The sequence below is a fragment of the Vulpes lagopus genome, chromosome 4 (genome assembly GCF_018345385.1).
Source record: "Vulpes lagopus strain Blue_001 chromosome 4, ASM1834538v1, whole genome shotgun sequence".
Lineage (NCBI taxonomy): Eukaryota > Metazoa > Chordata > Mammalia > Carnivora > Canidae > Vulpes > Vulpes lagopus.
Window position 1 is genome coordinate 91401596 of NC_054827.1, and position 15982 is coordinate 91417577.

The 15982-nt window shown below is 35.9% G+C and overlaps 1 pseudogene; it reads right to left on the bottom strand.

Annotated features, from left to right (window-relative positions):
• Positions 1 to 4963: 4963 nt before the first annotated feature.
• LOC121488818 lies at positions 4964 to 5966 on the bottom strand (annotated as a pseudogene).
• Positions 5967 to 15982: the final 10016 nt, after the last annotated feature.

Genomic DNA, 15982 nt, shown 5'->3' on the forward strand with positions numbered 1-15982 from the left:
GACTCTTTTGATTATTTGAAAGTCAAAAAATTTATGGTTTTATCTCCAAATCAATTATTATTTTAGCTATTTATTCTTAAATAAAGCATGCATGAAATATTTTTGCAGTTTTAAAAAGACAATTGTAAAGCTAGCACCCAATGTAACTACAATTTAGGTTCTGAAATGGATCATTGCCATAACCTTAGAAAAGTCCCACTTACCTCTCTGCATCACACTTACCTTTCTCCTCATCTCTAGTACACTCCTATTTCCATGACCATTTTCTTATTTTTCATTGTAGATTTACCGTTAGTAAATGCAATATTAATTATATTGTCTAGTTTATCTTAAAAATACGTTTCTATGGATGGAATTGTTTTATACTTTCTTCTTTGTCTTACTTTAGCAATAACCACATGAATGAATCTCATAAACATAATGGTAAATGTAGTTCAAAGACTACAGTATTCCAATGTATGAATATGAATATGACAACTTTAGTAATCTATTTGTTGTTGACTGATGGACATGTGTTGTGTTTCTAGTTTTTCACTACTATGAACAGTAATATAAATATTTTTATTCCTGTAACCTGGTGTATATATGCAAGAGTTTCCCTAAGTTACATTCCTAGAAATGACTATTCTTGGCTCTGAGGATAATAATTAAAGTGTTGTAATGACATGTAATGATATATTTCTAAAGGTTTTTCTTAATTTATCTAAGTTGAAAAGAAACAAGATGGTAAAGTATAAGAACTGAAATCTAAAATGATGATAAGATTCCTAAAATGTATATGTAAATTCAAAGAACTTGGCATTACCAAAATTCTTTTGAAAAAGAACACAGTTGGAGGTTTTACACTATCTAATTTCAAAACTTACTATAAAGTCACAGTAATCAAGGCAGTGTAGTACTGGTATACATACCAATTAAAGAGGGCTGAGAGTATAGAAATAACCCCTTGCATTTATGATCAATTAATTTTCAATAAGATACCAAGACAAGTGAGTAGAGAAAAGGATAATCTTCAATAGATAGTGCTAGAATAATTGGATAATTGAGCAAAATTAGCTTAGATTCGTATCTCATGCCATATACAAAAATTAACTCAAAAATGGATCAAAGACCTAATATAAGAGCTAAGAAACATTAGGAGAAATATAAGTTAAGAAAACATTTCATTTTTTAAATTTTTTTATTTTTTTGGTGTTCAATTTGTCAACATACAGAATAACACCCAGTGCTCATCCCGTCAAGTGCCCCCCTCAGTGCCTGCCACCCAGTAACCCCCACCCCCCACCCACCTCCCCTTCCACCACCCCTAGTTCGTTTCCCAGAGTTAGGAGTCTTTCATGTTCTGTCTCCCTTTCTGATATTTCCCACTTATTTTTTCTCCTTTCCCTTTTATTCCCTTTCACTATTTTTATATCCCCAAATGAACAAGACCATATAATTTTTGTCCTTCTCTAATTGACTTATTTCACTCAGCATAATATCCTCCAGTTCCATCCACGTCGAAGCAAATGGTGGGTGTTTGTCTTTTTAATGGCTGAGTAATATTCCATTATATACATAAACCACATCTTCTTTATCCATTCATCTTTTTTTATTCCTTTTTTTTATAAATTAATTTTTATTGGTGTTCAATTTACCAACATACAGAAAAACACCCAGTGCTCATCTTCTTTATCCATTCATCTTTCGATGGACACCGAGGCTCCTTCCACAGTTTGGCTACTGTGGACATTGCTGCTATAAACATCGGGGTGCAGGTGTCCCGGCGTTTCATTGCATCTGAATCTTTGGGGTAAATCCCCAACAGTGCAATTGCTGGGTCATAGGGCAGGTCTATTTTTAACTCTTTGAGGAACCTCCACACAGTTTTCCAGAGTGGCTGCACCAGTTCGCATTCCCACCAACAGTGTAAGAGGGTTCCCTTTTCTCCGCATCCTCTCCAACATTTGTGGTTTCCTGCCTTGTTAATTTTCCCCATTCTCACTGGTGTGAGGTGGGATCTCATTGTAGTTTTGATTTGTATTTCCCAGATGGCAAGTGATGCAGAGCATTTTCTCACGTGCTTGTTGACCATGTCTATGTCTTCCTCTGTGAGATTTCTGTTCATGTTTTTTGCCCATTTCATGATTGGATTGTTTGTTTCTTTGGTGTTGAGTTTAATAAGTTCTTTATAGATCTTGGAAACTGGCCCTTTATCTGATACGTCATTTGAGAATATCTTCTCCCATTCTGTAGGTTGTCTTTTAGTTTTGTTGACTGTATCCTTTACTGTGCAAAAGCTTCTTATCTTGATGAAGTCCCAATAGTTCATTTTTTCTTTTGTTTCTTTTGCCTTCGTGGATATATCTTGCAAGAAGTTACTGTGGCCAAGTTCAAAAAGGGTGTTGCCTGTGTTCTCCTCTAGGATTTTGATGGAATCTTGTCTCACATTTAGATCTTTCATCCATTTTGAGTTTATCTTTGTGTATGGTGAAAGAGAGTGGTCTAGTTTCATTCCTCTGCATGTGGATGTCCAATTTTCCCAGCACCATTTACTGAAGAGACTCTTTCTTCCAGTGGATAGTCTTTCCTCCTTTATCGAATATTAGTTGACCATAAAGTTGAGAGTCCATTTCTGGGTTCTCTATTCTGTTCCATTGATCTATGTGTCTGTTTTTGTGCCAGTACCACACTGTCTTGGTGACCACAGCTTTGTAGTACAACCTGAAATCTGGCATTGTGATGCCTCCAGCTATGGTTTTCTTCTTTAAAATTCCCCTGGCTATTCGAGATCTTTTCTGATTCCATACAAATCTTAAAATAATTTGTTCCAACTATCTGAAGAAAGTCCATGGTATTTTGATAGGGATTGCATTAAACATGTAAATTGCCCTAGGTAACATTGACATTTTCACAATATTAATTCTGCCAATCCATGAGCATGGAATATTTTTCCATATCTTTGTGTCTTCCTCAAGTTCTTTCAAAAGTGTTCTATCGTTTTTAGGGTATAGATCCTTTACCTCTTTGGTTAGGTTATTCCTAGGTATCTTATGCTTTTGGGTGCAATTGGCAAAGAAGAAGTCAAACTCTCCGTCTTCCCCAATGACATGATACTCTACATAGAAAACCCAAAAGACTCCACTGAAAATTGCTAGAACTCATTTAGGAATTTGGCAGTGTGGTAGGATACAAAATCAATGCCCAGAAGTCAGTGGCATTTCTTTTTTTTGTTGTTGTTGTTGTCAGTGGCATTTCTATACACTAACAATGAGACTGAAGAAAGAGAAATTAAGAAAACATTTCTTAGATATGACACTAAAAGCATATTTATTAATAAAAAATCGAAAAAATAGGGATCCCTGGGTGGCGCAGTGGTTTGGCGCCTGCCTTTGGCCCAGGGCACGATCCTGGAGAACCGGGATTGAGTCCCACGTCGGGCTCCCGGTGTGTGGAGCCTGCTTCTCCCTCTGCCTGTGTCTCTGCCTCTCTCTCTCTCTCTCTGTGTGACTATCATAAATAAAAAAATTTTAAAAAAATAGAAAAAATAGACTTCATCAAAATTAAAAATTTAGCAGTTTTGAAAGTCCCCCTTTAAAAAAAATTTTTAAAAAAAGATTTTGTAAAAAAAAAAATAAAAAGATTTTGTTTATTTATCCATGAGAGACACACACACACACACACAGAGGAAAGACACAGGCAGAGCGAGAAGCAGGCTCCATGATGGGAGCCCAACTTGGGACCTGATCCCGGGCCTCCAGGACCAAGCCATGGGCTGACGGCAGATGTTAAACCACTGAGCCACCCAGGAATCCTCTAGAGTCTCTTTTAGAAAATGAATAACAGCCAACAATCAAGCCACTGACTGGGAGAAAATGTTTACAAATCATACATCTGATAAAGGACCTGTATCACAATATATACAATTCAATTAAGAAGATAAGCAACCGAATTAAAAAAATGGGCAAATGATTTGAATAGAAATTTCATTAAAGAAGATATAGAAATGGATAATAAGCATCTGAAACTCAATATCATTTGTCTTGAGATAAATGCAAATTAAACTTACAATCAGGGGGCACCTGGGTGGCTCAGTGGTTGAGCGTCTGCCTTCCGCTCCCGGCATGATCCCAGGGCCCTGGAATTGGGTCCTGCATCGGGCTCCCTGCAGGGAGCCTGCTTCTCCCTCTGCCTGTGTCTCTGCCTTTCTCTCTGTGTCTCTCATGAATAAATAAAATATTAAAAAAACCTTACAATCAGGTGCTTCTACATATCTCTAAAAATAGCCATAATAAACAAAAGTCAAAATCAAGCATTTGTGATTGTGTGAAGAATTTGGACCCTTCATACCTTGCTATGAAGGAATTACTGGTGGAAATATGAAATGGCAGAAATTTGGAAAACAGCTTGGTCGATACCAGATAACTCAACAATTCCACTTGTAGGTACAAAGAAATGAAAACTTTTGCCTCATAGTGACATGGAAACAATTTGAATCTCCATCAATTAGTAAGTGAATAAGTACACATGTGGTATATCCATATAATGGAAAACTATTTACTCGAAAAAGGAATAGTGAGAAGCGCTACAACAGGGATGAACCTTAAAAACATTATGCTAAATGAAGGAAGATAGATAATAAAATACTACGTAATATATGTTTCCATTTATTTATTTTTTTTTATATGTTTCCATTTATATAGAGTGTCCAGAAAAGGCAATTTTATAGACAGAAAACAGATTAGTGGTAGCACCAGGGATTAGAAGTGATGATTGACTGACAGTGGTCATCAGGGAACTCTTTGGATTGATGGAAGTGTGCTGAAACTGGATCGTGGTGGTGGTTGTGAAACTCTATTACTTTTCTAGAATTTATTCAGTAGTAGACTTAAAATTGAAGATTTCTCTAGTGGTTAAATTCTATCTCAATAAGACTGTTAAAAGTGGGTATGTGGAGTTTTTTTTTTTTTTACATGTTGATCTTTTAAATCACTAGTCCTTTAATTCTTTGAGATAGATGCAGCCCTTTTGATTCTTTGAAAGCTTGTACTACTTGCTTGTTCCTCAGAGTATAAATAAAGGGATTCATCACTGGGGCAACTGAGGTGGTAAGCACTGACACCACCTTATTAATAGCAACCCCTTCTTTTGCATGAGGTTTGATATAGATAAAGATGCAGCTTCCATAAGTAATAGAAACCACAATTATATGGGAAGAACAAGTAGAAAAAGCCTTTTTCCTTTGCTGGACAGAAGGAAATCTGAGAATGGTCCTGATGATGTATGTGTAGGACAGAATTACACACACCAAGGTGAAAATGAGTGTCAACACAGCCAGGACCAAGACAAATCGCTCGATAAACTCTGTGTCTGAGCAGGTAATCTTCAGGATGGGAGCAGCATCACAGCCAAAGTGATCTATGATGTTGGAGTCACAAAACTCAAGCTTGAAGCCCATGATATAGGGTGGGAGGACGATGAGCAGAGCTAACATATAACATCCAATAAGAAAGTTGATGCAGACCCTGTTGTTCATGATGGTCATGTAATGCAGGGGTTTGCAGATGGCCACATAGCGGTTATAGGACATGGATGTGAGGAGGCAAATTTCAGTCACACCCAAGACAATAACAAAAAATAATTCAGTGGCACAAGGATTATAGGTAACTGTATTGTTAATCAAGGGTATACAGATATATCAGAATACAGACAGTGGTAACAGAGACTTCTAGATATGAGAAATTCCGGAGAAAGAAGTACATAGGAGTTTTCAGACAAGAATCTACAAATGTGAGGGTGATGATGGTTAAGTTTCCAATTACACTCAGCAGATAGGTGATGAACAAAAAGACAAAAAGCAGAATCTGTAGATTCGAGTAATCTGTCAGTCCTACCAGGATAAATGTTGTTAGTACTGTTTACTTTTTTGTCACCGACCTCTGACTTTTGCATATTCTGTTGGTAAAAATGAGACAGAAATTGGACATGAGTAGAGTTCAAATGGTTTGAAAACGTGGGTAGAGCGAGGATGCCAGGCAAACCAATATTATTTTATTTGACACTATGATTGCTTTGGTGGCTTGTGCTACTCTGAGATTCAGACAGGAGTGTGACCAGAATGCTGGCATTAAGCATTCTTACCATTATATCAATGATGTCTCTGGCATAAAGACTTCTAGATTAGAAAAACAACCAACTCCCCCACCTCCTGCAAAAAATAAGCAAGCAAGCAAACAAACAAAACCCCTAGGAATGAACCTCTTTCAGATGAAATCAGCTATGTAGAAAACAAAAACAGTCACAGAAACACTATCACGAATCATATAATGGTAGCAGAAGAACAGTATAACTACATTGGTTTGGGTATGGACTCTGAAGCTTGATTTTCTGGGTTCAAATTATGATTCATTCAGCATATGACTTTAGGCAAATTCTTAATCTCTGCACTTTGGGGTGCTTTGGTGGCTCAGTTGGTTAAGTGTCTGACTCTTGATTTTGGCTCAGGTAATGATCTCAGTGTTGTGAGATAGCCCCACATCAGCTCAGGGCTGGGTATGGAGTTTGCTTAGGATTCTCTCTCTGCCCCTCCCTTGGTGCCTCACATACTCTCTTTCCCTGTCTTTCTCTCGCTTTCAAAAAATAAATTAATAAATAAACATTAATCTTTGTGCTTCAATTTCTTCATATGTACACTGTGGAGAATAATTGAACTTATTTCATAGGTTTGTTAAAAGGAACTAATGAGCTAATACATTTAAACCACTTGGAAAATTGGCATGTAATAAACACAGTATAAGGGATTCTATTGTTTTTATTATTATATACAAGGTTTTAGAATTATTGGTGATAAGCCTTCTGGTCATGAATACTACAAAACTTTTTTCAGTGGAATGTAAATAGAATTGGTTATAATGATAGATGTGAAGTTCCTAAAGCTCCTCTTCAAGCTTCTCTATTAGTCTGTCTTTCCTGAGCAAAGACATATTTGCCTTCCTCCTTAGGCAAATATGATCATTTAAAATAACTACTGCCTTGATAAACTTTTCACTTTCAAAACTGGAAAACAAAACAAAACAAAGCATCATCTACATAACAATGAGGGTGCTATTTTGTTAGCTATCATTTTCTATTTCAAACACTTTAATGACTTCTGTCTGAACTTGGAATGAAACTCAAATTCTCTACTATGGCCTGCAAATTCCCACATGCTGTATGCATTGCTCTGCATATTTCTCCCATTTCAGCTTTTTCTACTTTATATCTCATTAAGCACGTCCCATTTTTAGTGGCCTTTTTCAGTTCTGCCAACTTCATGTGTCTGTTTTCCATATATATTTTTTTAGGTCTCACTGACACTATACCCTCTTCAAGAGGAAATCTTAGTGCTCTCTAAACAAACATGAATTTGGGGCTTTTAGTAATGCACCACTTTACTCTTTGTAATTATTTTCTTTTTAACTTGTTAATCTCTGTCCCCTTACTAGACTACAAGGCCATGAAGGTCATGTTTGTTTTGTTCACTATGCTCAATGGCGTGTCCAGGAATGTGTTTGGTACTAAGCAGGAGTTTAATAAATGTTCTTCGGTAAATAAGTAGGACCAAGCATTTTATACATGAAAATAATTTACTGATTATACTTTAACTGAAACATCATTCATCCATTTCTAGTTATTGCTTATCTTTGATAATAGGTCTCAAAACCCATGAAAACTGTTTTTGACATCAGATATGATGTCTGACAAAAGACCTTATCTTGACATAAGGTAAAAAGATCATTTTTACCAGTACATCCCCTGAACTGACTCCTGGCCTGTTTACTTATGCCAAAGATTAAATCAGACAATATTTTTTGCATTATTTTGGATTAATATGCAGAATCATTTTGTGGAAATGAGGGGCTAAAGGATTGAATTCCATAGGGTCCATTCTAGCTCCTGACACCCATACCTCTAATTCTCCACTAGGAGGTTGATTGAGGCTGCTGGAAACTTAATTCCTGGATAAACACAATACAGTTGCCAGGGTTATTTTCTAAATGGTAGTGGTGAAGGGTTAGGATTTGAGAATCAGTCAGATTAGGGTGCAAACAAAGGTTCTGAAGTACTCCACTTCCTTCAGTTTCATCATACATAAAAAATGCAGATATTTACACCTTTTTCTTCATTGAGTTGTGGTAAGGATTAAGTAAGATTAAACACAAAGTTCTTAGCATAGCTTTAGGGATATTATTAATATTAAATAAAGGCTGAATATTTTTGCTCTTTCTTCTTTTTACCTTAACAGGAGTTGTTTCTCACATGGTGCTTGATGTCTTTTCCTCTTTGATTAGATGAACTTTGGATCCCTTTCTACTCTTTTCCTCACTGCAACCTTCTTAATATCTCTCCAAGACTCCCATAAAGTCTTGGAGAGATTTGTACCAGCTTGATATTATGAAGATTTCTGGAATCTCATGAGTAGTGTTTCCTTGGCAAGTCTACTAATTAATAGGGTTCTTACTGGCAGTAATATACTGTATGTTCTCTTCTTTCCAAGTCCATTTAGTATTTGTCATTTACTCTTTGCGATTTGTAGAATAGCATGCTGACGATATTTCTAATTTATCCACCTCTTTTTTATTTGAACTTACTCCCCAACTGCACATAACCTTCAAATTCTCTTCTGGGCTGGTCTTGACTGACTGACTTTTCAAAAACTTGTACCATTTCAGAATAACTGTATTCAAAGTACCCTATATCCATCTTTTCCACATTCTATTTGTGTTCTCCTGTGTCTCCTCCCTCCCTCCCTCCCTCCCTCCCTCCCTCCTTCCTTCCTTCCTTCCTTCCTTCCTTCCTTCCCTCCCTCCCTCCCTCCCTCCCTCTCTCCCTCCCTCCCTCCCTCCCTCCCTCCCTCCTTCCTTCCTTCCTTCCTTCCTTCCTTCCTTCCTTCCTTCCTTCCTTCTTCTTTTTTTTAGAGTGGGAGAGAGAGGGAAAGGAGGGAGAGAGGGACAGAGAGAATACCAAGAAGCAGGCTCCACGCTCAGTGTGGAGCTAGGTGCGGGGCTTGATCCCACAACCCCAAGATCATGACCTGCGTGGAAATCAAGAGTTGGACGCTTAACTGACTGACCACCCAGGTGCCCTACTCTTTCCTTCTCTTTAAAAATTTTTTTCAGTATATCTGACACACAATGTTACATTAGTTTTAGAAGTACAACACGGTAATTCAACTTCTTTATATATTCTGCTATGCTCACCACAAGTGTAGCTAACATCTGTTACCATACAGCATGATTGTTGACTATATTCCTTATGCTGTGTCTTTTGTTCCCATGATTTATTCATTCCATAACTGGAAGCCTTATCTCCCACTCCCCTTCACTTATTTTGCCTATCCTTCCACACTTTTTCCCTTTCTTTCTTTCTTTCTTTCTTTCTTTCTTTCTTTCTTTCTTTCTTCTTCTTTCTTCTTTCTTTCTTTCTTTCTTTCTTTCTTTCTTTCTTTCTTTCTTTCTTTCTTCTTTCTTCTTTCTCTCTCTATATTTAAAAAGAATTTATTTATTTATTCATGAGAGACACAGAGAAAGAGGCAGAGAAACAGGCAGAGGGAGAGCAGGCTCCATGCAGGCAGCCTGATGTGGGACTCGATCTCAGTCTGGGATCATGCCCTGAGTGGAAGGCAGACGCTCAACCACTCAGCTACTCAGGCATCCCCTTACTTCTTTCTTAAAAACAAGATAAATAAAACTTTAGATTGATGGATACCAGTCCCCTTTATATATTATTACCTGTGGATTATGAACAGCTTAAATGCAGCTGATATTGTTGGCATTTTGTTCAATCCCCTAATTTTGAGGTTGAGAAGTTGTAAGTTATCATTATATTAATATATATGATATATATAATATAACATAGATTATTACTGGCTGGCTTATTAATGACAGGAAAATGAATTTGCTCCTGAATACCAATTATATGTATCTATTTAATTATGTGGATGTGAGAAGAAAATTTCAGGAGTCTATTTTTCTGGTCTCCAGATTTTCAAACTCTAATGTGTTCTCCAGCTTCTTCAGTAAGTAGTCCACTTTTTTTCTGTCCCAGGGTCTCTACCATTCTTTTTGGAAAACCTAGTAAGTAAACAATTTGCTATATGAAAGGTTAAATACTTAAGTAAATGTGGTTATAACCTTCTTGTTACTGTAGAATTAGAAAATGGATCAATGCTAAGCTTTCTAAAGCTGGCAATAATTTTGAACTATCAATTCTAGAGATATTTTTAATTGAAAAATAGACTTCTGATGATGAAATTCAATAATACAAGAGATGCTTCTGGGTATGGAAATCCATTTTTCTCTCTTCAAATTAATTTTCAAATCTTGCTAGGATAACAGCTAACATTTCTAGAACATTTACTAAGTGACAGATATTGTGCTAAATGTTTTATGTGGTTTATCGCAATTAATCTTCACAGCAACTCTCTGAGTTATGTCGTATTATAATCTACATTTTATAGATGAGGAACTTGAGGCTCATAAGTTCTAGGTATCACCTAAGGTACCATCTGGGGTATCATCCGATCCACCTAGGGTAAAGTAGGGATATGGAAACAAGTGGTTTGACTTCAGAGACTTAGCTTCTAAATATTTCAAAATAATGCCTTTTAATTTGTTTACTTTACTCAAGTATAAGCTTATCATGATTGGACAAATGGAGAGGACATGGATAATTGACTTCTCCTTGCTTTTGTGCTCCCTGACCCCCACCTTTTTTTTGGAAGAGATAATCTTTTATATGATGCCACCTCTGCTTCCCTAACCACAGTTAACTATTTCAGTTAGTTAACTATTTGTACCAGAATTAGAGGCAATAGTAGGAAGACAATTGCTCTTCAACAATCTAAAATTAATCACATTATAGCTAACCAAACATTTCCCATCTGTATTCATTGTCTCTAGGGCTCCTGATTTCTCTCTTTATTTAAATGGAACAGGATGCTCCCAGAAGACTCCAATTAGTTTTTTTGCAAGAATGGTTTTCACCTGGTTGTTGGAAAATATTTCTGAGAAATAGCCTTGAAGTGTATTTCCCTTGAGTCTAAGGAAACATGCTTTTTCCCTTCCCAGTGAGGGATGGACCATGTGCTTTTGCACTGTATAGCTCTCCCCTGGTTTTCAGATAATATTACAGGGAAGTACAACAGTCTCTGGCTCTTGCTATCTGCTACAAGGCACTATCCCAAGGAATACAGAGTCACTCAGATCCTGATCACAGGATACCAAATGGTCAAGTCTCTGGACCCCAGCTGTCTTTCCATCCTATCTACCTAATTCCATCTCTTACTTTTGATATAGGTTTCAAATGCCTTCAATTGATATCTGACTGAGTACTCATTACCCCAGGCTATGATTTGGGCCCTAAAATTTTTCTTACTTTTTTTCTGTCAGTATTTAATATTTCTTCATATCCCAATGTCACCATTGAACAATAGCACATAATAGCATATAAATGTCTTAATGTGTTGATTGACCACTAACTTAATGTGTTTACACACATGGGGACCGACGTGTTGTAAAACATAAAGCACATGAAAGAAGGTTATATTCTCAGCCTGGAGATTAAAACTTTGTGTTATAGAATATTGGAGGAGACATTTTTATTGGATTGAGATAACGGGCTTCCTCATATCTTTCATAGGTGACTTGACTGTATCCTCTATAAATCATCTGTTTCTGTTATTAGCCTATGTACCTCCCATGAATGGTATTCAAAGATCTTACAGAAAGTCATGTCACTTACCATAGAACAAGGTAATATCTCAAAATTACTATTGATTATTCTAGAGTATTGTCAATGTTACTTAGCACCCAAATTTTATTCTATTAGTTCCCAGATGGTGAATATATGTTAAAACCAACTTAATTATATTTACCTCTCTTATGGTCTTTCATGGCTTCTGAGCATGCTTTAACCAACGTCCTTAGTATGACTCAAAGCTTGACAGGAATAATGACTAGAAAGTATTAAGTGTAGGGCTTATCACATTTTTTTCTGTATACCCCCACACTAGCTCTCACAAAAATTCTTTAAGTTCTCCTCAGGAACTCATACCCATTAATTCCCAGTCACCTTTTCTCTTAAGAAATTTAAAAGACAAAAATTCCAAATATACAGTTTCATTCTCTCAATAGGAAAAATCTTCATGTATTCTGGTTAAGTGAGTTCTTAACATATAAGAGCTCTCTGCACTCTGGGAAATCACTATTCTAGCTTTTTTGAACAGGGAGACAAGGTCTCCCACTAAATTTTACATTTACAAAAATAGCAATAGTTATATCCATGTACGATGCAACAGCTGTGGAGGGATCAATTAAGTGAACAAACAGAAGATTCCCTTGAGAATCCAGGTTCAAAAGTCACTAGTTAATCTACAGTGTAATGAACTAGAATGAATTCTTTTCAATAAAAGCTTTAAGTATCTATCAGAAGGAAGAGTGTCTCTGGAGACAGGAAGATGTAACAATAGGTTACGTGCAAAATAATGAGTCAGATGAACTGTCAGAAAGTTAGATTAGAAGGTTAGATTCTCTCCATATGCCTAGGGATATTTCAGTTGAACTCAAGAAAGAAGCTGCTCAGAATTTGCTGAGGGAATCTGGATTTGGATGAAGTCCTATCACTCTGTGTCACAGTGGAATCAGTTCCCTCCCTCTATTCTAAGCAGCTTTTTCTTCCCGTGACCATTCTTTGTTAAGACATAACAAACAATCAGGGAAATTTGTGTTCAGTTTTCTCATTTTTGACTTAAGTTTCAAGATCAGTTGCTGTCCATGTTGGTCAAAGGGCACAAACTTGGAGTTATGTGGGATGAATAAGTCTCGATCTAATGCACATTATATGAACTATAGTTAGTGATACTGTATTGACTCTCAGAAATTTGCTGAGTGATCTCTGTGTGCATGCACACACATACACACACACCTACTCACACATACAGAATTAATGGTGAGAAGATAGGTTAATTAGCTTGACTGTTGTAATAGTTTCATTATGTGTATGTATACCAAATTATCATATACACCTTAAATATATAAAATTAAATTTAAAAAAGGTCAGCTGCTGTCCAACCCAAAACAAAAATTGATGCAAATAGTATAGGATTATAACTTTATATATATGATTTTGTTTATATATTTAATCAATAATTTTTATAGAATATTTTTCTCCATTCAGTACACTATTGTATATTTGATTGAGGTAAGATAAATGTAGGAGTATCTAATGTTACATAACATAGTTACATAAAATATAGTTTATATTTTAGCTAGGTAAATAACATTAATTGAGCTCTTCTTTGGCCTAGTTCTGTGCCAAATATTCTTATTGTATTGTCTTTTATAATCTTTATGACAACATTAGTATGTGGGTTATATGACTATCTACATTTTATGGTTAAAAATTGGGAAGTTGAAAATTAAGAAGCTAAATAATTTTCCCAAGGCCATGTATTTGCTAAGAGAGTTTAGACTTGAACTCATGTTTGCCTTATGACAAAGTCCAAGCTTTCTAAGTGCACTATATTATCTCTCTACTTCAAAGAACAAGGGCTTAAAGATAATCTGATTAATGATGGACAAGAAGAGGGTCATAGTGATTGACATTTTTCCCCATAACTCTAGCAGAAATTTACCTCAAAATAGATGTATTCTTTTTGAGGAATTGAATGTATTTCAACGATTAACCCAGAAGGATCAAACTGTTTCTAAATAACTTAATTGCATCATAGAACACAAGAATATTTATAGAAATATTTATATAAACACAAAAATATTGAAGACCCAACAAGGCAAAAGTTACCATGTGTAGAATCCAATAAAAGTTATCAGACATGCAGAGAAGCAAAATGTGTGTGTGTATTTTTTATATGCACATATATTCTTATTTTATATATATTTATATATGTTATATGTATATATATAATAATTTTACACACATAAAGCATGAGGAAATAAATTAGTTAATTGAAAGTGACCCAACCAGACGCCAATGTTAGAATTGCCAAGCAAGAACTTTAAAACAGCTATTATAACTTCACTCTATACATTCAAAAAATTAAGTAGAAACAAGGAAAGTATAAAGACTCAGATCAAACTTAGAGATGAAAACTACAGCATGTGAAATAAAAAATAGACTGGATAGGTTTAAACACAGATTATACTTGCAGAAGAAAATATTGGCAAACTTGAAGGCATACTAATAGAAACTATCCAAAATGAAAGAGGGAAAAAAGAATTTTTAGAAAGTAGCATCAGTGAGCTGTGTGACCACTTTGAGTAGCCTAAAACACATGTAATTGGAGCCCTTTGGGGATTGGGTTAAGGGCAGAAAAAATTTTTTAAAGAAATAATGGCTGAAAAATTTCCAGATTTTATGAAAACTATAAAACCTTAACCAAGAATGTCAGTGAACACTAAACAGAAGAAGCATAAAGAAAACTCCCCCAAGACACATCATAATCAAATTTGGATCCACAGATACAAAATGAAGCAACTCAGTATTGATAAGTATGTGGGTAAATATACATGACATTTTTTTGGTAATTTAAAGATCTCTTTAAAGATAATTGCCTATTTATTATGCTAAGTGAAATAGGTAAATCAGAGAAGGATAATTAAATGGTTTCACCTATATGTGGAGTATAATAGCACAGAGGATCATAGGGGAAGGGAGGGAAAACTGAATGGGAAGTCATCAAAGAGGGAGACAAGCCATGAGAGACTCTTAACTATAGGAAACAAATTGATGGTTGCTGATTGAAGTGGGTGGGGAGATGTGGTAATTGGATGGTGGGCATTAAGGAGGGCACGTGATGTGATGAGCACTGGGTGTTATATGCAACTGATGGATTACTGAACTTTACATCTGAAACTAATGATGTATTATATGTTGGCTAATTGAATTTAAATTAAAGAAAAAGAAGGAAAAAGATAATTGCCCATATAAATGAAAATACATGTTTGCGTTTATGTAATATGTACAATAGACTGTGTTACAACAAGAGCACATCCATTTTGAGTTTATCTTTGTGTCTTGCGTAAAAGAATGGTCCAGATTCATTCTTCTGCACGTGGCTATCCAATTTTCTCAGCACCATTTAATGAAGAGACTGTCCCTTTTCCAGTGGATAGTCTTTCCTGCTTTGTTGAATATTAGTTGACCATAGAGTTGAGGGCCCATTTCTGGGTTCTTTATTCTATTCCATTGATCTGTGTGTCTGTTGTTGTGCCAGTACCACACTGCCTTGATGACCACAGCTTTGTAGTATAACCTAAAATCCGGCATTGTGATGCCCCCAGCTCTGGTTTTCTTTTTCAATATTCCCCTGGCTATATAGGGCCTTTTGTGATTCCACACTAATCTTAAAATGATTTGTTCCACTCTGAAGAAAGTCCATGGTATTTTGATAGGGATTGCATTGAACGTGTAAATTGCCCTGGGTAGCATAGATATTTTCACAATATTAACTCCAAATGGATAAAAGACCTAAATGGGAGACAAGAATCTATCAAATCCTAGAGGAGAACAGAGACAAAATCCCTTTTGAACTTGGCCACAGCAACTTCTTGCAAGATACATCTATGAAGGCAAAGGAAACAAAAGCAAAAATGAACTATTGGGATTTGATCAAGATAAAAACCTTCTGCACAGCAAAAGAAACAGTCAACAAAACTAAAAGACAACCTACAGAATGGGAGATTTGCAAATGACGTATCAGATAAAGGGCTAGTATCCAGGATCTATAAAGAACTATTAAACTCAACAGCAAAGAAACAAACAATCCAATCATGAAATGGGCAAAAGACATGAAGAGAAATCTCACAGAGGAAGACATAGACATGGCCAACAAGCACATGAGGAAATGCTCTGCATCACTTGCCATCATGGAAATATAAATCAAAACCACAATGAGATCCCACCTCACACCAGTGAGAATGGTGAAAATTAATAAGACAGGAAACAA